The sequence below is a fragment of the Anser anser genome (genome assembly GCF_964211835.1).
Source record: "Anser anser genome assembly, chromosome: 3".
In the NCBI taxonomy this organism is placed as follows: domain Eukaryota; kingdom Metazoa; phylum Chordata; class Aves; order Anseriformes; family Anatidae; genus Anser; species Anser anser.
Genome location: NC_139722.1, coordinates 20,504,110 through 20,515,385, shown reverse-complemented (window position 1 = coordinate 20,515,385; position 11,276 = coordinate 20,504,110). Strand labels below are relative to the sequence as shown.

At 39.2% G+C, this 11,276-nt stretch overlaps 1 protein-coding gene across 5 annotated transcripts in view; it reads left to right on the top strand.

The window, feature by feature from the left end:
• SNTG2 (syntrophin gamma 2) overlaps positions 1 to 11,276 on the top strand; it is a 285,090-nt gene that overhangs the window by 18,335 nt on the left and 255,479 nt on the right. The gene's annotated exons all lie outside the window — the stretch shown is intronic.

Genomic DNA, 11,276 nt, shown 5'->3' with positions numbered 1-11,276 from the left:
GTAAAATATAAGTAATACAACCTGGATAGAATTACAAAATTAAAATCTAGCACTTTTGTTACAGATATTGTGCTAATAGTATAATAATATTTGATTTTGTAGGTAAAAAAGAAAAGTCATGTTACATTGTGGAGTCTCCTTCTCTGGAGGTATTCAAAACCTGCCTGGATGCCCTCCTGTGCAGTGTGCTCTAGATGATCCTACTCTGCAGGAGGTTTTGACTAGATGATCTTCAGAGGTGCCTTCCAATCTCAGCCACTCTGTGATTCTGTGATTAAGGCTCTTGCTCCTTCAGAATTGCTGGAAATAAAATAGGACAAAATGAAATTTAAGCCCCAGACAAAACCTGAGAAAGCTACACAATAAAGTGACTATTACTCCAGAAATGCCACATCAGACAGATGCTTTTTTGTATTGAAGAGTAATTAAGAATATTTTATTTTCTAATACAGAAATTTAACTTTTTTTGGTATATATCAATGGTATAGAAGAAAGTATTTTTTTGCAGGCTAATATTATGCTTTCTTTTTTTTTTTTTTCTGTAATGTGAACTGTGTGGTGCTTTTCTGCAGCAATTCATTTATTAAAACCTTGAAAATGCAGGCATTCAGTAATGAATATTTGTTTTCATATTAACAATTAGAGTAGACAAAATTTATTAAAGATGTATTATTGGGGACAGACAAAACTACATTTCAAATTCAAACCCAACATTAGTTTTGTTATTACAGTTTTTAATTACTTATTATCAGATCTTTTAAAATAGTATCTGAGTAAATCTGTCGTGCTGTCCAGGATTTTCGTTTTCACAGAAGTACACAAATCATGAAGCAGCTGAACAGCATTTGGAAACTGGAATTTTTTTTTTCCTTTTTATTTATTTTTTTATTGTTATTGTTTCAAAGCAGGACACAAAACCAGCAAACCTGGTTCATGACCATGGATGAAAAACTACTAATACAAGATGTAAAAGGAAAGATATGGATGGAGCAAAATGTAGAGAAGAAATAGTAGGAAAAAAAAAAAGTGTGGCGTTATTTTCAGAAAAACTTTCATTTTTCCTTTTGAAACTATGGTTGTCTTGGTTTTCTAGATATAACTGAATTATTTATCTCGAGCAGTAAAAAGCAAAGCAGATCTCTTCTGTATGAAATGAAGGATGGATATCTGAGAAAATAAATCTGCAGTTACTTCACAACTTACATTAACAACTAAAGCTCCACTGAGAACAGATTTTGAACCGGTTGAGTATGGTCAGTGACCACCGACGACTTTTTTAATAGTCCCTTCCTCTGGGAACCTTTTCCTTACTAGGGATACATATATAATGTTGCATGTAAAGCTTGTTTCTAAATAGCTCCATACTCTTCAGTATTAGATGAAGTCCTTCTGTGTTAGGCACCAGGAAATGGAGCTTTACACAAATGCACATATTGTCCTGCATTCTCGGAAGTTTTTCCAGGCAGTTTCCAAGAGTGCCTGTTTACTGGTGTCAAAATTGCCTTCCAAACTATGTTAAAAGCTGGTTTTAGTGTCACGTTCTAGATTCAGTATACACTTTGACTCTTGCCTTTGAAAACGTTGAGTTCCAAGAGTGTCATGTTCTTTCAGATATATGTGATGGGAAGTCAAAGCAAGTTTTATTGTTTATTTGTTTGTTTGCTTTACCTCTTCATTAATGTTCTGTAGACAACGTCAAAAATCTTTTATTTTGGTTATTGCATGGACCTACTTCTGCAACGTAATTTATAGTAATTGGATTATTGAATGACTATAGTAGTTATCAAGAATTGAAGTAATAGATATAGGCAGAGTAATTTCATGCTTTTCAGATGAGATTATATTACATTGAGGATAGGTCACAAATGACTTCATGACTTCACCACTTTTAATTAACTTTAATATCTAAGAAGAAGGAAGAATCTTCCTAAATTGTCAATCTTAGTAACTTTGGTTGTTATTTTACAGCTAGCAGTTTTCTGTACAAAAGATTTTATCTTGTAATTTTTTTTGACGTATTTCCTTTTCATTGTCTTTTCGAAATGCTTCTCTGTTAAACTGAGCTGTCCTTGAAACTGAAGTGGGTGATCTGTGAGACTGAGGTTGATTGTTCGCCAACCTGCCAGTCACTTTTCTGTTTGTGAGGGGACTGTTATTGAAGCTTTGATGCAGGCATCTTGATGTTTTGTCTGTGAAAGCCATTTAATGTGAGGCTTGAGATCTCTATAATAAGATTGATGAATTTTAGGGTTAAATATCAGGCCTCTACTCCCTCTTCTAAACCATGGAAATTTGCTCAAAGGCAGTGCTTGTGAAGTAGGCAGTGCAGTGATTGTTGCTGCCTTAGTAATCTTTCCAGTTACACCCCTTGCTAATTTCTTTCCCTTTAAATTAACATATGCACACCACTAAATTTAATATTTTCACAGTTCTAACTTGGGTTCTTCTAGACTCCCGTATCATTTACATAAATCACTAAGGCATGCAAGAAGCCTCATCCCAGCATGGCACAAATCTGCAGAGGAACTCATTTTAATCACGACATGGCTCTGTGCTGTACTGGCTGCATCATGCTGACAGAGGTTAGCCTAGCTGTGGTGAAACTGCTTAATTTTCACAATTTTGAAGTCATAAACAGAGCTTACTTCAAAGCTGAGATAAAACACAGTGTAAAATCTCAGTCACAGGGTGACATTTTGCAGAGTTCTCGTGCCTTCGGAAACAGGAGAGGTGCATTTCGGCAGCAGTTGAGCGGCAGAGCCCTGAGTCTCCAGCAGGACACAACGTCTCTGACCAGCCTCCACTGGGGCCTCCTCTGCCCGTGTCCCAGGAGCCCCATTTCAGCCCTGACCTGCAACCACTGCCCCTGCATGAGCCATGCCGCCACTGCTTGGCACCAGCTCTCTTCCTGAGTTGTCGTTTGGGCTTCCTGCCTTGGCATTGTCGTGTCCCCATGCCTGATGTTCTGAGGTCTGTCTCCAAGACCACCCTCACTGCCAGCTCGTCTCCCCCTGGGGTGTACCCCTTCCTCCTGCAGCTCCCCGACATCAGGTTCCCGCTGTGCAGGAGCTGACTGTGGCAGCTGGCTGGCTGCCACTGCTTTAGTAGTTGCCTGAGGCTGCATTTATTCCTGTACCAGCTGGTGTTTTTTTCCTCAGATAAGGTATAGAGTGGGATAAATGGCAAGCAAGCAGTATTGATTTTGTTTACATGTATAGAAAATATATGCAAAAAATACAACTGAATTAATGTCATTTTCTGCCCCCAATCTTATTATATTCTCTGAAGTTATGAATTTCAAAACAGTAGGACAAGAAGGGAAGGTTTATAATGAAAAGCTTTATTAAGTACATTGCCAGTCTAGTAATCTTTGAGGAGGCTGTTTACAATAGCATTTCTCTTGTACATTATTACTAACTACATGAAATAATTCAGATTGCAATAACAAGTAATTTTTGTAATCTAATCAAACCATTTCACTTTTGGAATGTGTTTCTTCTGGAATGTATGGACAACCCATTACCAGTTTGGCAAGACAGATTTATTACTTCTGGCTTCTCTGATAGGTGTCATGTTTCAAGCAATAATGAGTCTGTAACTTCACTTGGCAGATCGTTTAATGATGTGGTGACTACGATTTTTTCCTGTGGTAGGGATGCTAATGCTATAGTACTGCAGCTTGAAGTGTTGCCTCTTGTTCTGTCATTAAGAACAAATAATACTAATTGTTTCTGATTCACTTTCAAATGTATAACAGGGCATTATAAAATAGTTGTCAACTCTGTCATCAGAATTTATTTCCAAACATGTCTGTGCTGTTCAGTAAAGGTCTGATAAAAAGACAACAGTGGTTGGAGATAAGAAGTCAAGTGAGGAATATTTTGCCTATGTGTTTCCACAGAGAAGCAATGCTTCTGGTTTCAAATCTCCTGTAGTCTGGAGGAAGCTTGACCAAAACCCAAAAGAAAGCAATGTGTATGTTTTATATCGTTTAAATAATGGAAATTTCTAATCTATCAAATTTGTGAATAATACAGTGTATCTGTTTTAATAATTTCAAGTTGTTTCTGTAGACATAACGCTTTGAATTGAAAATTCACAAATTCATCATGAAATAGGTTGGGAGATGGCAAACGAATATGGGAAAGGTGGGGCTTGCATTTGTTTTTTGTGGGAGCCCAAAGGTAGCATCACAACAGTCTTACTGTTTTTAGCAGGAAATTCATTCTGAAACCTAGTAGCGTCAGTGACAATGTTGTATTAGTAATTGCCATCGCACTGAGATGAACGGTGATCCTTGTATGCTCTTTTCAGACTTCTTTTTTAAGGCTGCTTTGTCATTCAAAGAGTGTCCGTGTTTGCGCTGGACTGCCATATGTTCCCTAGCACCATACAGAAGTCTTGAATCTTAACCAACAGCCATTCTGTGTGCAGGCACTGCAGTGTCTGACTGGCAGCTGGCAGCGTGGAGATACTGGAAATGACAGTGCAGATGAATTCAGAAAGTCGCATATCACTCTTCACTGGATAGTAAAATAATCAGGTATTTTACTTGGTATGGAGAAGCTATGCCGTCCTCATTTTAAAGATAATTATAGTGTGAAAACAGTTATTTGTAAGTATGAATACTGTTCCCTGCGATTGATAATGCTTCATTTTATGCTGAGTATGCAAACTTTTCATAACCTCCTATGATCAATGACACTTGGTTGAATGCTCAACTAAGATACATTTCTATCGTCCTCTTGTCAGGCTCATAAGACTTTAATATTAAAATAAAGACAAGAATTTAGGAAACTAGCTACAGATGAGGAAAGCCTGAAGCTACTCCTCAGCACTTTTTGCAATAAGTGACAAATAAGAAAGGGATTATGTCTCATTTTTGTAGGGCATACTCTGTGTTAGCATGGCTCTGCAGTCATGGTATGATTAAAGCTAAAGACCACAGCGAGTGCTGAGAATGTAAGGCATCTGTAGCACAAATAAGTGTCAACTGGTAGCTGTGTGATGACACTAAATCGAGGATTTCAGGATTACTGTCCCACATGTTGCATGTAAAAGAGATTAAACAGCATGGAATATGGTTAAGTAGGTGCAGGTATATAAAATGCATGAGAGAAATTCAGTGATACTCGTCCAGTGAATGTGATTAAAATTACTGAGGAAACATGCTGAGCTACGTGTTCATGTAGACCCTACCCTCTATTCTTCCAAACTTTTTACGAATTTTATAGCATTGTAGGATCCTGCTGTCTATAATAAGATATTTCAAATCAGACAGACACTTTATATTTTCTGTTGTTGAGCAGTATAAGGCTGTAGAATCGGTCTCCTTGCTTGATTGAGGAGGGTGGCTTTTCTTGAGTTCCTGACTTCAGGAGAGGGTTAGCAGCTCTGTGTTCTCAGCTCAGTGCGTGTGTGTCCACCCATCCTATTGGAAAGACCTTCAGTATTCCTGTATTCCTCAGTATTCCTGTTTGCACTTTGGGGCATATCTGATGCTTAGTGTGCAGGTGCCTGGCAAAGTCTAATTTGCTTGCTTGCCTCCTTCTTGTACTAAAGAGGACCTTGGCGCCCCCGAGGTGCATGAGGTGAGTCATGCTAGGACACTGAGTTAGGCTTAACCTTCTTATTGAGGTTATTTGCAGACTTTATCATAGTCTCTGTTAATCCATATGCCTTCTTTGAACCTGCAAAGTGTGTGTTTAAATACACAAGCCCCTCTGTTAAAACAGTCTTGTCATTTTGAAGCAAGAGAAGTCATGTGTTGTTACCAAAATATCAGGAACAAGTACAAGTGTCCTTTTCATCTATTTTTCAAACTCAGATTTGTCTGGTTTAATCATTTCAAAAGGTGTATGCATATGTGTGTTGGGTTGGGGTTGGAGGGAGCTGGGACATAATCATGGAAGTGGAAGGGGAAAGAGGTGAAGGAATCTTTTTCGTTTTGGAAATAATGTAGAGATTATCAAGCTACCATTATGTAAAGAAAAAAATCACTAAAGCTTATGTTTTAGCTTTCAGCTACAGTGGAATTTTCTACATTTATGTGAAATGCTCTGGTGCAGTTTTGAAATACTACTCTTTTTTTAGCTGTGAGTAAAGTTCTAAGAGCAAAGCCAAAATCCAGTTCTGTCATGTGAATAGTTGTATACCTTTTAGTGTCCATTGACTTCAGTAAGAATTGAAATTGCTTCCATTTGAGTATGTTACAGAATATGAGGTCTTTATATCAGAATGTTACAAAAACATATTTTCTGGGACAAATGTTTCTTAGGATTTATTTGTCTTCAAGAATGGCATATTTTGGAGACTAATCAGTTAGCCAGTGTCATCTTAAAATGCCTGATTCATTTGAAATGTGAATCAGTCCTTCATTTTGAGCCTTAATTCAGATTACCTGTGGGTTTGAGGATATACACTTGAGTCTCTCATTTAAAGTTTTAAAGATCAAAGAGTTGCTGTCTAGCTTCAAAGTATATTGCTAAAACCCTCCATAAACAATTAAAGCTGACTCAGTGTCTCAGGAGTAAGACTCCTTAATATATGTACAACATAGTAGTTAACAAAATTAGAAGTATCTTAAGGGATGGTCGCGGTGCTTATGTTGTGCAATTATGTGGAGCATAGTTGCAAGTCTTACTAACACAATTAGGTAAAAACTACCGGAGGAGACAAAGTAAAGGTTGATTTGTCAAAATAATTTCTTAAGAATGCAGTCAGGAAACTGAAGCAAGATTTATCTTTTTCCTGTTTGTTTGCTATCCCTCATGAGTTGCTGGGTAATTGCATATGCTGTAGACTATCTGAAAGAAGCAGGGTATTTTTTTAAACTGTGTTTCCCTGGAGCCGTTTTCATTTCATAATGCATATAGCTGCATTTGACTTGATTAAATTGAGTAAATGTATATCCGTAGATGAACTTCATTATTCATGGCATGGAATAGTGATGGTTTGACACTCACATAATCATTTGGGAACTATAGTGCTTGGAGGGTGGGTTAAGACAACATAATTTTTATGAAAATGATACAATCTGTTAAAGCAACATCTATATAAGCTGTACACGTACTTTCTATTTAAATTTCTTGAGACACAATTATGACACTTTATTCATTTCTGTCTCAGTCACGTAATCCTAATTTCAACAAAATTATATCTACCTTAACACGATATGCAGCAAGCTTCTGTTTCACTGCCAGATACACTCCTCTGTTACTGGTGTTATTGAAAAGTTCCCTGGCAGCTGCTTCATCTCGTCTTTGCAGGACTCCTCATGTATCATCATGTGTCTTCATTGTTCTCTCTCACCTTGGTCACGTAGTGCTGCAGCTTTTTCACCTGTTGGTTAAGAAATGTCCTGTAGACTGTGGCTGCGTCAGGTATCAGAGCATGGTTTCATGAGTTACAGGCTCTTTTGCACCAACATGGGGAGGTCCTGCTCATAGCCATATGAACAGCTTATCTTTTGTCTTTTTGCTATGCTTAGACAGTAAGAGGCAACAAGCACAGAAAACGTGGATGTCTCCAGAAAAGGGTTTTCGTGGAGGAACTGGGGCCAAAGTTCAAGTTGGTGAAATACATGCATACTTTAAACATCTTGTAAACTACTGTTACTTTAAAGCAAATAAAGTGTTCGAAATGGTGTAAAAGAATTGAATTTCAACATAGAATGTGTGTGTTCTTGACTACTTCTGTTCATGTAAACCAGACTTTCTAAATATCTTGAAAATGCCATGTCACTGACAATAGTCACAATGAATTACTGTCTTTTCTGAAATAGTCATTCACTAAGTTTGTACTGCGATTATCAATAATAATAAGGGAAAAAAAATAGAAAAATTGGAAGATTGTACATGTAATTTTTAATGTTAATGAAAACTTTTTTCCTCCTTTTCATGGAAAATTTAAGGCCAGCCAGAATCTGTGTGAGGGAACGTCATGCTTAGGCTTTATATGTAGTTATGATGTGATATGATAAACTGTGATTGTTTGTCTTATCTTAGTGTATCATGTCTGTGCCAGATCTTATACTTATCTCTTAGTTGGATTGATGGATTGAGAGGAGGGAAAGATACAAATATGCTCTCATTTTCCTGAAATAAACTTTCCCTGCAGGATTCCAGGGAAGGGAGTGATGGAGCGTGACCTTACACGAGAGTCTCAAGAATAAACATAGTAAAAGCCAACAAAGTGTTAAGGAAGAGCCAGTTAAGCCCTTTTAGGTTGTCACATAAAACAGTGAGTGGGTGGTCTTAGTTTTTCTTTTTTAAAAGTCTGCCACTAAATTGTAACTCAAAAATTCTATCACATGCCTGAAACTCTTAAGCTGTAAAATTTTTGTTACCTGGAGAATGAGAAAGCTCAGACCTACAGCTGCAGTGAGATTCAGGCATAGGAGCACTTCCATGTTTTTCACTGGTGCTACTTGGATGTCCAAGTGTTTGCTAGTTCGAGGTTATGGTTGTCAATTGCTGTGTCTGTCTTTCAAGTCTAACACAGCGGAATAGCAACTGTCAAAAACTTCTTGCTTGTCATGTCACAGATGGGTGCTATTTCCACCTGGCTCACGTTTTAGAAAATGCTGTTTTTTTTGCTGAGCACTGTAGAGAGTATTGAAAACTAAGATTTAAGTGTGCTTAGTAAAAGACTTGAGGAAGAGAAGAACTACTACCAGTGGGCAAGGATCGAGTCTGGCATTGCTTTGGAGAACCTGTCCCATACAAATCTTTGGCACATGATGGGCTGTATCCAGGAGCACTGAGAGAATTGGCTGATAGCCTTGCATATCATTCACACATGTCAACCATGATACCCCCTCATGTTCTGTCATCTTCAAAAGGCTGTAGAGTTCAAGGGAGGTCCCTGATGACTGGAGGAAGGTAATGTTGCACTAGTTAAAAAAGACTGAAAAGAAAATATGGGGAACGTCAGACTGGCCAGCCTTGTTTTGTTCCCTGGGAAATGATGGAGCAAGTTCTCATGGAATCCGCTTCTGGGAACATGAAGGAGAATGGTTGGAAACATGTCACAGAGCAGTGGACATCACTCATATCAACTTCAGCCAGGCATTAGATACTGTCTTCCAAAATATCCTATCCAACAATCTGAAAATCTGTAAATCTGTTATGGTTTAGATGGACAAGTAGGTGAGCGAAAATCTGTTTGGGATTAGAGTTTAAAGAGTCGTACATTACACGGAGGTTGGTAAGTGCAGTTCCTCAGAAGTCTGTTCTGAGACCTGTCTTGTTTGATGTGTGCACTGGTGACCTGGAAGAGATGACATTGATTGAGCTCTCACATGACACAAACCTGGACGGATTTGTTGCTGTTTTTGAGAACAGGTCTGGCAGACGGAGGGGCCTGGGCAAGCTGGAGGAGTGGAACAACAGGAAATTTTACAAAATTTTGTGGTGACAAAGCCAAGTTGTGCACCTGGGAAGGAAGAGACCCTGGCAACAGCACTCAGAACATTGAGCCTGAGCCAGCAGTAAGCCCTAGCAGCAGTAATGGCCACCAGCATCCTGGGCTGTGCTAACAGGAGTACAGCCAACAGGTCGAGGGAAGGGATTATCTATCCTCATAACTTGGCACTTCTTAGACTGCATCTAGAGCTGGGCCCTCCAATACCATAAAGAAATTCATAAACTGAATGAATTCTGTGGGGGCCACCAAGATGTTCAGTGGCTGGTCACCTGTCTTACGAGGAGGTGAGGGAGCTGGTCTTTTTCAGGCTGGTGATAAAAAGGCACTAGGGTGACGTAGCAGCAGCCCCCCAGTACTTGTGAGGATGTTATCAAGAAGGTGGAACCAGGAAAGACAACAGGCACAAGCTGCAATGCAATTTTTCTGAGTGCATGGCAAAAGCAGAGCAAAACTTTTGAACCACAGGGGCATCCAAGCAGTGGGGTAGGTTGGCCAGAGGGGAGGCTGTGCAGTTCTTATCCTTGGTAGTTGTCAAGACCCAGTTAGATGAAGCCCTGACCAACCTGGTCTGACCTCATAACCGACCCTGCTTTGAGTAGGGAAGTTGGACCAGGTGACCTACTGAGATCCCTTCTAACCCCTTTGTTGTTTGTTGTTCGTTGTTTTTTCAATAGTTCCCATGAATATTTAGGTAAAACGTAATGATGTCATCAAATTATCAAATTTAGATTAATGGTGTGGCAGTAACTAGAATGATGCATTATCTGTGCATTGTAGAGAATAATGTACAGTTAAAATCAACCTCATTCCAACAGCAAATACCTGTACAAGCTGTGCTAGCTGGAAAAAGTGAAATAGTTGAAGACGTGAGTCAATGGGGTTAAGGTACGCCAAATGCTGTGCCCACCTGTAATCTACAAAGCTTTTGTATGTGTTCTGCAAAAATGCTTTGTAAATTATAGTGATTTTTACACAAAGGAAAAATATTTATCCATCAGTATTGTGGCAGTTAACCTATGTGGCTGTTCTTGTCATGCTGGAACCCAGATCTTCGGGGCCCCTTTCTTTCTGTCAGTGAAGACGAGGAGAACTCTGCAGTTATGCATGCCAGATCTGATGGTCTCTCTCCTGACCCCTCAAAAACTATGCAAACAACCCCCACTAGAAAAGCAAACCCTTCTTACCCTGCACAGCAGCTGAGTGGCACTGCTAAGTTTTTCTAAGGGCCCTATGGCTATTCTGGGCGATAAGAAAGGAGATACCAGATGTGTTGCACTGCTCACATCCCCAGGGTTCTGTGGTAGAGGTGCATCATATGAGGTCTGTCTGAAATCCTGAAAAAAGTGTTAACTCACATTGCTTTGAGAAAACATTGTGAATATAGGTATAGTGCTGATTCATATTATTGCTATGAAAAACATTAGTTTTTCTGATAGTGTAGTGCTATAAAATTATCCCAATTCAGATGCGGGGGGGGGGGGGGTGGATCCCAAGAAGTTCTTTATTTACTGCATCTTGTGTGCCATGACAGCCCTCCACTAACGTGTATACAGTGTGTTTAAGGCAGCATCACTTACAGCCTTACTGATGTGGGGTCAGGGCAGCAGAGTGCTGGGCTTGCCGGGCTTCCCTTGTCTATGGAAGAGGCAGCAGGAGAGGGTGGCTGTGCAAGGAGCTCAGGGGTTAGGAACATGTACACTTTCTGTAATGGGGTATAAAATGATGCACATTGGTTTTGCATTTTTTTTATGTTCCTCTGAACCATCAATTAATAGATGCGGGCTATACTGATACCTGCACTGTTACATTTATATGCAGCGTTATCCCAAGAGTTCAGACAGTACTTTGTT